General features: G+C 45.7%; 1 pseudogene across 1 annotated transcript; it reads left to right on the forward strand.

Annotated features, from left to right (window-relative positions):
- The first annotated feature begins 788 nt into the window (after window positions 1–788).
- Window positions 789–12,649, forward strand: LOC311610837 (phosphofurin acidic cluster sorting protein 2-like; annotated as a pseudogene). Its single transcript has 5 exons — window positions 789–1,635; window positions 9,326–9,435; window positions 9,566–9,754; window positions 10,303–10,402; window positions 11,129–12,649. The product of its transcript is annotated as a phosphofurin acidic cluster sorting protein 2-like (transcript).
- The last annotated feature ends 194 nt before the right edge of the window (window positions 12,650–12,843 follow it).

Below are 12,843 nucleotides of genomic sequence, written 5' to 3' on the forward strand. Positions count from 1 at the left end.
AGAAAGCAAAGTGGGGAAAACCCTGAGGTTGGAGGAACAGTAAAATGGTAGACACATACTTCTTTCACTGGGTGTGTGCAGGGTAGTTAACAGTCAACAATGAACCCAACAACGAGGGGATGTGTGGTCTCTGCAGAGAGCAGAGCGGTGCCTGTGCTTGGAGGTGTCTGAGGAAAGGAAAATTATGTTGACATTCTGAGGATATGTTATTCTAGATTAGGGGTGTCGAACTCAATCAGAGAAGGGGCCAAAATCTAAAATCCAGCCTAAATCGCGGCCCGAATGGTTTACTGAACAGTCATAAACTGACAATGTCATAAACTGACAGCGGAGTGCAGTGATGACAGCGCGATGCGGGCCACATTGCAAGGCCTGGCGGGCTGGATTTGGCCCGCGGGCCTTGTGTTTGACATATGTGTTCTAGATGCTAAATGACAATAGACTCAGTTAAGGTAAAGATTGAGCCTTGTCAGGGAAGATGCAGGCCTAGGATGTGAGTGCCCACCATAAACTGCTTTTACTTTAGTTTAAAAGTTTTAATTTCAGACCATCCTTTGTGGTCACTTTAGGTCTCTGAGTTTGCAAGGCTGCCAGGTTAGAACTCCTGTCCCACCTATTGCCACCAATCACTGAGTGCCTGGGGGTTCATCTGAGCTGCAGCCCCACCTACTTGTCAGTTTATGAATTGCCACTGATGGCATGTGCCCCCTCTCCCAACACAGGGTAGAAAGACCACCTCTGTGAGTCCTGCAGCTACAGCTTCACCATCATCCGCTGGCCGAGACAGCATGCGAGCTGCCAGCATAAAACTGGTGCCTATGAACCTCTTTGGAGCCTGGGAGGTGGACTGCTCCAACCCCACCTGTGTGCCCAGGCTATGCAGCCTCACCTTGACCACGCTGCTGATTCTCAAGGAGCTGTCCCAGGAGCTGACCTCCTTAGTGATCGCGGTGAGGATTGCGGGCTCACAGTTTGTCCTGAGGTCTGATGACATTGTGGTGCCAACCAGAAGACCAGTGAAGACCGACCTGGCACTGACCTTCTCCCTGAAGTACCCCCACTCCATCAAGAGGGAAGGCAACCAACTGCAGATCCTGCTGCAAAAGAAGTTGCGTCGTGAAAACCGGACCAAATTGAATTACCAGACGCTGGCCATGGGCACCATCGACATGGCTGAGGTGATGCAGGGAGCCCCTGAGGATGGCCAGGTTTTGAGCCTCCACTCCACCATCAGGGAGGCATGTAGGCACGTAGCTATACTCAGCATCTCCTCACTGTCCAGCCAGCCCATTGACCTCATTCACAGCAACCAGGAGGCCAAGCCCAGGGTTCATTGTTCTGAAACAGAATGCACAACCATCTCCGAGCAGCAGGCCAGCCATGATCCTGGGCAGAGGCAGGACCAGGATGAGGAGGACTTCCAAGTAGAAGAGCCCAGGAAGCAGCACGAAGAAAGAGTAAGATGGGCATTAATGACCAGGCAACAAGATGCCAAAATCAAAGTTGGGGTGTGGCTGAGCCAGTTTCAAACGTGGGAGACAGACCTGGACTCAGAGGAGGCGTCTCTGGAGGATGTCCCTGATGTGGAGGAGGACGTAGATTTGCTCTATGATTCTCTAGAGAAGTTTACCGATAGTGGATCATGAGTGTGTCCTGAGCAACATCCTCTCAGGGATACAGTTACTCTCACTACAATCCCCAGCCCCCGATGCCAATGAAGATCGTGGTGGCAGGGGCACAACACTACTCCATGTGGGTCTTCATGGAGCTGCTGTGACATGAGAAGCCTGACTGGGTAACTGGGTTCCCACCCTGTGATTAGGTACCTGTGCTCTGTGGGTTACCGCTACAACTTCTTCTAAGACCTAGTCTGGGGGACGTGTTCCCCAAGCTGGAGGCCGGGAGGGCGTGCAGGACACTCTGGGCATGTGCTACCAATCACCAAGTACATGTAGGGGGTCAGCTGTTCCCACCAGTTGCCCATCAAGAAAGCCATGCTCTCCTACCAGCAGAAGCACTCCGATGAAGAAGAGTCCTTCTGCTTCATTCCCTTCGTGGGGATGATGGCATTTGAAAGAGTGGGACTGTCCTGGGCCACATCAGGAGACACAGACCACGAAGTCCGCTTGGGTGTCAGCATGCGTTCATCCACCTCGCCATACAGGTGTCACCACCAAAGACGCCACACTACCACCTCCCCAAGGCAGAATCTCAGCACCAAGATGATGTGGCTTCAGCAGGCTGCCCAGCAGTGGTGAGGAAGCAGCCATGCCGTCCACGGAGCTGCTGTGGTCACCAAAGCAAAGGACAGGGTTTTCCCCACAAAACCAAGGACAGGGATCAAGGGGACGCTGCCAATTTAGAAGGAACTTTTTTTTTTTTTTTTTTTTTTTTTTGTCTTGAGTTGGCTAAGTTCTTTATAAAGTTTGGATATTAACCCTTTATCAGATGTATTATTGGTGAATATTTTCTCCAATTCAGCAGGTTTTTTTTTTTTTTTTAATTTTGTTGATGGTTTCCTCTGTTGTGCATACATTTCTTTAGTATGATGTAGTTCCATTGGTCCATTTTTTATTTTGTTTCCCTTGCCTGAGGAGATGTATCAGAAAAAATATTGCTAAGACAAATGTTAGTGTGCTGACTGCTTATGTTTTCTTAAAAATATGTTTTTATTGTTTTTTAGAAACAGAGGAAGATATATATATATATATATATATATATATATATATATATATATATATATATATATATATATAAACATCAATGAGAGAGAAACATAGGTTGGCTGCCTCTTGTACCCCCTTACTTTGGATTAAGCCCACAACCCAGGCATGTGACCTGACCTGGAATCAACCTCTTGATACCTGGGACAGCCCTCAGTCCACTCAGCCAACAGCTTAGGCTGCTTACAGCTTCTTCTATGGGTTTTATAGTTTCACCTCTTATATTTATGTCTTTAATTAATTTTCAGTTTATTCTAGTCTATGCCAAAAGTCAGTCATGATTCCACTATATTCCTTTATTTCACAATCTTATTTTTCACACAGAAGCAAAATTTCATAATAATGGATCATTCTCTTCTGACAAGTGCAATATACTCCTGCCATGAATATCATGAATTAATTTTTTAAGTTTTCTCTTTATTCATATAATCTTTTGCATAAATACAATATATTATTCACTTGAATATTAGGAATGATACTCTTCTTTTAGACAGTTGAGTCTATTTAAACAATATTTTAATCTATTTATTTTCAAAGAGGCAGGTTGGGTTTACTGCAGGGTTTTTTTTAGGGGCGATGGAGTAGAGTCATCAAAATGAAATGTTGATTGATATCCAATATAGTAACCTTATAATTCTAAGACATATGACAGAAATAAAGAATGAAACTGGCCAGTGTGATTCATTGGTTGAATGTCAACCTATGAACCAGGAGTTCAGGGCACATGCCTGGGTTGTGGGCTTGTTCCCCAGTAGGGTTCATGCAAGATGCAGCCAATTGATGATTCTCTCTCATCATTGATGTTTCTATCCCTATTCCTTTCTCTCTGAAATCAATAAAAACATATTTTAAAAATAAAGAATTAAAGAAGATTCACGTAAAATGAGAGCAGGCATATTTCTATTTATTTATTTATTTATTTATTTATTTATTTATTTTTCTGAGACATAATTTAATTTTTTGAGGAGGCATAAGTTTTAGATTAGAAAACACATTCTAAGTCAGATTAATCAATGAAGGAGAAACACCACTGAATGAAACTTAGTAAATTTTTAATTTTAAGATTAAAGAAAAACCATGCAGGGTGAAATATGAGGTTATTCAAGAAGAAATAATAGGTAATAAATGACAATATTGACTTGAGAAAGTTGCCCTCACATAGGGCCTTGATGTTTTCTTAAAAATGCATCAAGATGACTGAGAGCACAAAAGTGAGAGCGTGTTCACCACAATGTTGACAGTGCCTGTATGACAAAACTTGAAATGACTTTTACTTTCATTCTATCCCAATTTCTTGTATTGCTTGAATTATTCACATTGGAATGTTTGTTCATAATCAATAGATTGCAATGTATTAAAAAGATATTTTGGGAAAATGGATTCCATAGGATCTCTATAAAAATTACTTCATAAGTTATTGAAGAAGAGTCAACAAATTTCAAATAGTGGAAGCTGACAATAAGTGAATACAAGCTTCAGACAGACTCTAATGCTAACAAATCATCTTAGAAAGGTAATAGGGATGGCACATAAAAAAGGAACTAGAAATAAGCCTCATTTATAAATATAATTATAAAAGTCTAAATAAAATAATTGAAAATTAATTTAAAATTTTATACCGGTATTGTGAGTGTGTTTCAATATTACCAAAATGATTCATGCAAAAGGCACTGAAAAAGTATCTAATTAAAAAGAAAAAGACAGAGCTAATTATTAAAATACTACTGTAAAATGCAAATAAAAGAGCAGTTACTAAATATATATACACTCTTAAACATTTTAAAGCTCCTCATGACACTCAAAATATAAAATTACAAAACTTAGCAATGGCCTGACCCATTCTTACCCACACAAGGCTATATTCCTCCACTCTCCTCTTCACTCCAGCCATACTGACCCATATTTAATTCCATAAATACAGCAAAGACCCAGCTCAGGGCCTTTGCACATGCAGCTCTCCTTCTGCATTGCTCTCTGAATTAGACTTTATAGTGTGGCTTTTTTCATCCTTCACATCTCAAAATATGAGTTGTTATCTATGTTCATTCAGCCAGATTCAATGTAACTTATTTATAGGTGCTCCGCTTTATTTTTCCAAATTTAATTTTTTAAAATTTCTTATATATTATATTTTTTAATAGGAAAATGGCACATTAAGTTATTTTAATCTTTGGTATGTTTGGAACATGTTTGTTAAGAAACAAGATATTGAGCTTGCATTTCCCTCCAAATAATTATACAGTTATCTCAATGCCATTTATTGAATACTAGAGGCCTGATGAATGAAGATTTTTGCAAGAATGGGCCTTCCTTCTCCTGGTTGCTGGAGTGAAGGCTGCTTGGTGCTTATTTATGCAAATTAACCTGCCATCTTGGTTGGGTTAATTTGCACAATCACTCCTGATTGGCTGATGGGTGTTGCGAAAGTACAATCAATTTACAACATAAACTGATGAACAAAAATAGATCTAGAGAAAGAGAAGCATTGAACCGATCCTCAAATCTTGATAGGAAAGCAGGGGAGAGTGGGTGGGGGGATAAAGAGTTTAACCAAAAGACTTATATGCATGCATATAAGCATAACTAATGAACACAGATACTGGGGGTATGGGAGTGTGTGCTAGGGGGTGGGAGTGGCTGGGCAGGGTGTCCATGGGAGGAAATGGAAATATATGTAATTCTTTAAACAATAAAAATAAAGTAAAATAATATAAAAATCCCTCTTAGTAATAAACAAAACAAACAAACAGAAAAACCAGCTAGTGCTCTTTCTGGATCCCAGAACAAAGCACCCCCCTCCCCTCCTACCCCGGCCCCCAGATATAGAGGAGCAGGCAGGAGCTTCCCAGTATGTCAGGATTTCTAATGTCCAGACCAACTCTGTTGGAGAGATTGAAGCCTTGGCCTGGAAGGTCTGAACATTCCTGAACTCTGGGCTCTGAATATCAGGGACATGGGGTAACACCTGCCACTCTATGGACATCAGTTTCCCCATTTTCCATTGAGGGTTGGGTTTCTGAACTCCATAAACCTGACATCAGAACAATGGGGCCCAGCTCCCTCCACCCTGGGTGGGTATTGGGCAGAGGTGCATGAATGTGGTTCCAACTCTGGGCTCCTTTTCAGACAAATGCTGTTGCCCATCTGACTTGCCGAATGCTCACCATCTCCCCCTTGCGTCTCCATGTCTGTGCATGCCTCTGCCAGCGTATCCTTTTCCAGAGCCCCTGGGGAAATCTGGGTGCAGCCAGGAAGCCAATTTTGAGGACATACCGCTGGGATCATCTCAGGCTCTGTTGGGTTCGATATCATGTTCATTTATTTTTAAATACATATGACCCTTCTGGATAAAGCATGTATGAGTATCACTGATTTCATAAAGCATATAAACAAACAAAACACTTCTCCCTATCAGTCGAATTGGGTCAGATTTTATTAGCAAAGATATATATTTGCTAATATTGCTAATATTGCTATAACATTCCCTAGTTGGAAACAGGTTTTCATTAAAAACAGACATTGGTTAAATATTCCTGCCATTTACACAGAAGCTTTACTCTGACCAATGGACACGGACACTGGGGATGCATGTGGGAGCATGTGCTAGCAGGGGTCCTCAAACTTTTTAAAGTGGGGGCCAGATCACGGTCCCTCAGAGAGCTGGAGGGCCGGACTATATGAACTACTAATTCCTACTGTAACACCTCGGCTGCGCTCACTGCCCAAAAAACCTGGCGGGCTGGATCAGACTCCTCTGCGGGCCGCATGTGGCCCGAGGGCCGTAGTTTGAAGACCCCTGTGCTAGGGGGTGGGAGTGGCTGGGCAGGGGTCCATGGGGGAGAAAGGAAACATATGTAATACTTTAAACAGTAAAAAGAATAATAAAATAAAAATTCCTCCTAGTTGGATGTGGTTAGGAACAAATAAAGTAGCCCCAGTATCTATCTCCAAAGGTCTCAGTGGCTCCCTTTCTATGATCATTTCAACTTCTCCGAAACTATCAGTGAGAAGGGGAAACACCCTTGGGCCAACCCTATGGTTGTTTTGTGCCCGCCCCCCCCCCTTTTACTACATCTTATTTCAGTTTCCTATGATTCTAACAGTGGACAGACTTTGCTATAGGAATTTTCTTACAAATGTTATTTAGAAATTGGGTTGCATTTGCTGGCAGAAACCATTAGTTATATTCATTGGAATTGGTTAGAATAGCCAGGATTACATGTTCTGACAGATAAATGCCTTTGAGAACTCATCAGGGCCATTGAGAAAATCAGGAACAATTGCTGGTTCCTCTTTTGCTGAGACAAGTTTTTCTCCAAAGGGAACATTGGAATTCCTATTTTCATTATTCCTGAAGTCAGTAGGGAGTGGTAGTGGAGGGGACTGAAGGGGAAGGAAGAAGGGAGGGAAAGGGCAAGGATATAGTGGGGGAAGATGGGTGTTGGCATTCATTGGCTTTGAAGGAGTTCAGAGACAGTTTCCAATTCCTTAATATTTTTAAAAAAGAATTTATATGTGCTTCTCTTTAGGATCTACTCATTTCCAAATCAAGATATGCTTCCATTCATTCATTCATTTTAATGTTAGACCTGGCAATTTTCTAATTTTTATTGCATGCCAAAAAATTAATTTAAGCATGCAAATGAAACTGCATTTTGGCCATTTTTAGGAGGAATATTTTCTAGTTAAATCTTCCCATTTCTGTGAACACTTGCAAGTAAAAGCTTCCTATCAGGAGAATTAATGAGGGCTGGGATCTGGCATCTCCTTGGAGGCACAATACTATGTTAATTTTAGGTGTGTTTTATTGTTGTTGATTTGTAGGGGTGTGTGTGTGTGTGTGTGTGTGTGTGTGTTCTTATTGTTGTTTTGTTTGTTTTTCTGATATCTGCAGAATCTGAGCAAATTTTCTAAGATTGTAATATAATGTAGTTGGTCAACATGTACTGCTTATAGTTGAGCTTCATGAGGCTCTCATCCCTCAAGTAACATTCAATCCTGTTATGTGCCTCGGTTTTTCTCCTCTGTCTAAAACAAGCAGAGGGTTCAGAGAACTAGTTGACCAAAATTTATGGGTGCTCCCCGACCAGAACCAGTCACTTTAATTGCAGTTGAGTTTAAATCTTTGCTTTGGGGCCCTTGCACATCATGAGGAATGACCTGCTACCTCCACAGAGATTCTTAGTCACCAAAGAATACCCGATATTCAAGTTGGAGGGAAGACAAGGCCCTGTATTTTTGGAGCTGATTAAGTTCAACTTTAATTTATACAGCAAAGGTTAATTTTTCTCAGATTCCCAAAAAGCAATTCCAATTGGAAAACCACAATATAAAACCAGGCACCCATTGTTCCTCTGCCTTGTCTTAGCCTGAGTTTCCTCAACCCTTAATCTTAGTTACACCTGGAGTATTCAAAATACAGCTCAAATAAATCAAACCCTCTACCACCAGCAAGGGAAAGTCCTTGGTCTAAGACACAATTCACCCACGTTCACCTGATCGGTGGGGAGCCAGTGGGTTCAATGGGTTTTTTGTTCAATCCTAAGGATTGAACAAATGGGTCCACAGTTTGGTCTGGGAGGGGGGTGGAGCAGGTTCTTTGGGATCCTGACCCACTATGCCAAGTAAATGTCAAAGTAAGAAACACTCAAACTTGAGAAGAATTTTTGTGAGTTTATTTAAGCCCAGCTGGCAACAATTGGTGGGAAGAAAATCTCATCGATTGGTGAGAGAATGCTCTGGAGAATGGTGGTTGTGCACCTTATGCGATACATTACAATCAAAATAGGAGATGTATGTTGGTAACATGGAATCCAGTGGTGATATATTAGGGTCCAGAGAAATCAAAGTGGGGAATCCTATGTGACTGGATAAACAGTAAAATGACACAGACATCCTTTTACATAGGTGGACATAGGAGAGTTACAAGTCAACACTTAACTCAGGAACAATGGGGGCATTTGTGGGCTCCACAGAGCATTGCCTATGCTTTGAGGGGTCCGGAAAAAGGGAAATTTCTTTGACATTACAATAGATGCCAAAAGACAATAGACAGTCTCAGTTAAGATAAAGATTGACCTTAGTCAGGGAAGATGCCAGCTTAGGACATGACTACCCACCATAAACTGCATTTAGCTAAATGTTTTCATTTCAGAACACCCTTTGTAATATCTTTAGGTCTCTGAGTTTGCAAGAACACCACACAGGCCTTCCCTGAGCTAGTCAGAGAGCATGTGGTCCCTTTAGCAACGCTGTCCTTGGATCACTCGTGTCCCACCTCCTGACAACAATCTCTGAGTGCTTAGGAGTTCGGTCTGCACTACAGCACCCAACCCAGCTGGCAGGTGATAAGCTGTCCCTGACAGAATGTCTCTCCTCTGTCCCAACAGGGGAAGAGAAACCATCACCTCAGAATACAGAAAAGACCTGTATGGGGCAAGCAGCTGCAGCTTCTTTGATGCCCACAGTACTGGTCTCTACAACTCCCTGCACCCCAGACTCATGCCCGGGCTCAACACACCAATGCTCAGAACTTGTTTGCTACCCCGAGTTGGACAGCTCTAACCTCAGATTCGTTCCCAGGTTGTGCATCCTGACCTTAGTGAAGATGGTGGTCTTAAAAGAGCTGGAGAAGGACCTCATCTCCATGGTGATTGCCATGAAGATGCAGGGCTCCAACCTCATATCAGTGGTGAGCAACATGAAGATGGGAGTGGGCTGTTCCACAGTGGACAACTGGAGACAGACCTGGGGCTGACCTCACTGCAAGACCCCAGCTTCCTTAAGAGAGAAGGCAACAAGCTACAGGTCCTGTGAACTGGAGGAAGTGCTTTACAAAACAGGTCATCTGGAGCTACAAGACACTCCCTGTGGGCACCATCCAAATGGCCAAGGTCAGGCAGCGACTCCTCAAGGGTGGCCAGGGGCTATGCCTCTGCAGTAACATCAAGGAGGCTTCTGCCAAAGTGGCCGAGATCTGGATCTGCTCCCTGTCCAGCCAGCCCATCTTCCAGGAGGTCAGTGCCATACAGGTCAGATGCAAGCCCAAGTCATGAGTTAACTAATAGGCCAGCAACAATGCTACCCATGGGCTAGACCTAACTAAGGAGGGCATTAACATGGGGATGTCCAAGGAGCAGAGGCCATGGATATTAGGAAAGACATCCATTACCAGGCCACAAAATATCAAGGAGAAAGTCATGGCATGGCTGGGCAAGTTCAAATAGTCAAGGAGGTTGTGGACTCGAGCATGCCCCCAAGTTGGAGGAGGATCTGGACATGCTATACGATTCCCTAGAAAAGTTTAATGACAGTGACCTGGAGGAGGACAGGACCCTCAGCAACCCCAAGCTAAAGCGTAGGCTGCTCTTTGAAGGCTTAGCACACTCCAGCTCACAGACAAAGATGGGAAGCATCCACAGGCCCCAGAGCCAACAATAACCTGCAAATCTGGCCAAAGTGTGAGAGAACACATGAGCCTCAGGCATCAATCATCCCAGCGACAGTGTTTGGAACACGGTGGCCCACAGCAGCTCCAACCCCAAGTTCTCCTGTGTCTGTACCTTTGCCATGAGGACAGTGTCATGCAGGCTGGCCCAAGGTCAAGTCCACAAATCACTACTCTAAGGAGGAGTATGAGAGCTTCTCGGAGCAGGAGGCCAGTGAAGATGCCGCCATGGGTAGGACCCAGACCAGGACAACTTTGACATGGGGAAGCTCAAGAAGCAGTAACTATTGAAAGTCACAACTATGCCCATGACAAGGCATCCAAACTTAAATCAGAAAGGCATAGCTTGGCTAAGCAGGGCCCAAGTATCCGAGTGGGTCCTACACTCAGAGCAGGATCATGTCCCCGAGTGGAGGAGGACCTGCACCTTCTGCCTGACATGCTGGAGAACCAGCGACAATGGCCCAGATAAGGAGGAAGAGAACAGCCTTCTCAGCACCATCAAGGCCAAGCTCAGGCCATACTGTGAAGGCCTGTCACATTTATGTTTAGAAAAAGACATGGGAGCATCCATGGTGCCTAGAGGCAGGAAGAGCTTCCGAGCCCTAGTAGGTTTCATTGGGGGCTAGTGTGTTGGTCCATGGACTAAAAGGTCCCGGTCCATTCTGGTCAAGGGTACACATGTCTCAATTATAGGCCTGATCCCCAGTCCTGGTCATGGCATGTGCAGGAGGCAACCAATCCATGTGTCTCTCTCACATCGATGCTTTACTCCCTCTCTATATCCCCCTCTCCCTTCAACTCTTTCTAAAAAATCAGTGGAAAAATAAGGTGAAGGTTAACAAAACAAACAAAGGAGCCTCCTAGTCTGGCTGCAGTGCCCGAGACGACCAAGCCCAGGCAGCAATAGCCAAGTGACAGGGTCTCCCACTTAGCGCCTCAGAGCATGCCCACCCAGGGCAGCAGCCAGCAGAGCCCAAGGACAGCTCGAGGCAGAGCCCTCAGCCCTGGACATACTCACCAAGCTGCTGCTGCCCAGTGGGCTCATCACCAAGACAAAGCTCTCATCATCCCCTCCACCAAGGCCACGGGGAAGCATCCCGGCCTCCATGGCTGGGGCAGGCACCTGAAGGAGTGGCAGAGGGCACAGCCGCAGAACAAGCGGCCAACAGCCTAGCGCTGCCGGACCCAGGGAGCCAGCTGCAGATCCCCAGGAAGACCACGTACAACTAGCTGAACCACGTCCTCATCTCTGATGACCAGCTGCCGGAGAACACCTTCCTCCTCAACACCTCCAACCATCAGGAGCAGTTCCCCTCGGACACCCTGCAGGGGCACACTCTGCCTTCTGGTGCACCTGCTCCCATGCTGATGTCCCAGTAGCCTTCAGCTCCATCATCGGGTGGATATGGAGACACTGTCACTACAATTCCAGCCCCCGGAGCCGGTGAAGATCCTGGTGGCAGGGGCACAACTACTTCAGCGCTGTGCTGCGCATCTTCCTGGAGCTGCTGTCCTACAAGATGCTCCGCTGGCTGGGCTACATGCGCTTCCTGGTCATCCCGCTGAGTTCCCACCCCGTGGCCAGGCACCTGGCCTCCGTGCATTACCGCGACAACAGGGTCTTCCAGGACCTGGCCTGGCGGGACCTGTTCCACAAGCTGGAGGCCCAGAGCGCCATGTAGGCTGTGCTGGACATTGTGACGAGAATCACACAGTACATCACGGGGCCAACTGTGCCTCCCAGCTGCCCATCGAGGAAGCCCTGCTCTCTGACAAGCAGAAGAGCCCCCAGGAGGAGTCCTATGGTTCATTCCCTTCAGGGCAGTGGGTGAAAGTTGGGATAGTGCAACAGTCCTCAGACATGTCAGGAGACTCAGATAATGGGCCCCCTTGGGCTGCAGCGTGCTTTTGTCCATCCCTCTGTCCATACCTCTCTGGTCGCCAAGGAGGCCTTGACACCCCACTTAGCTCCCCATCAGTGAGTGGGGCTTGTCCTCCATTAGCCAGGACGACGGCGCCAAGCTGATGGAGCGGCCGGTGGATAACTGGACGGCAGCCCAGCCCACAGACAGGAAGAGAGACTCGCAGAAGAAAGACCTGCCTACGGCCGACAACACCCCCAAGTGCACCTCCCACTCTGGGTCAGCAGGCTGCACAGCAGAGGAGGGGCCACAGCAACTCCCACCGTCCATGACAGGGCTCACCAAAGAGAAGAATAAGAAGGTGCTGTTTTTGCCCAAGAAAACCAAGGACAAGGTCGTGGAGTCCAGAAGCCAGTGCCTGGAGGGCATAAGCTGCCTGGTCTGCAGGGCCAGCACCAGCAGAACATGCTACTGGTCCTCATCAAAGGTGTGGTGTGGAATGACGTGGAGTTCTTCCAGCTGGCAGCCCAGGGTCCTCCCACGTCCAGCACTTCCCCATCTGCATCTCTAGACACTACGACTCCACCTTTCAGCCCTGCCTGTGGCCCTGCTGACGCCAAGCACAGGAGGGCCCAGCTCCTTTTCTGTGAATGTTTCAGTTTAGTACAGAGACCGACCCTGGGAACACAAAGAGAAACCTTCTTAAGTACAAATGTGCTCACAACCTGGAAACTATGTGGTGGCCCCCAGTGGGAGCCCCCAACTGCTCTGCTGATTTCCAATTCCGTGGTGGGCGGTCAGGTGGGTA

This window comes from Pipistrellus hanaki (genome assembly GCF_964339955.1).
Source record: "Pipistrellus hanaki genome assembly, chromosome: 16".
Lineage (NCBI taxonomy): Eukaryota > Metazoa > Chordata > Mammalia > Chiroptera > Vespertilionidae > Pipistrellus > Pipistrellus hanaki.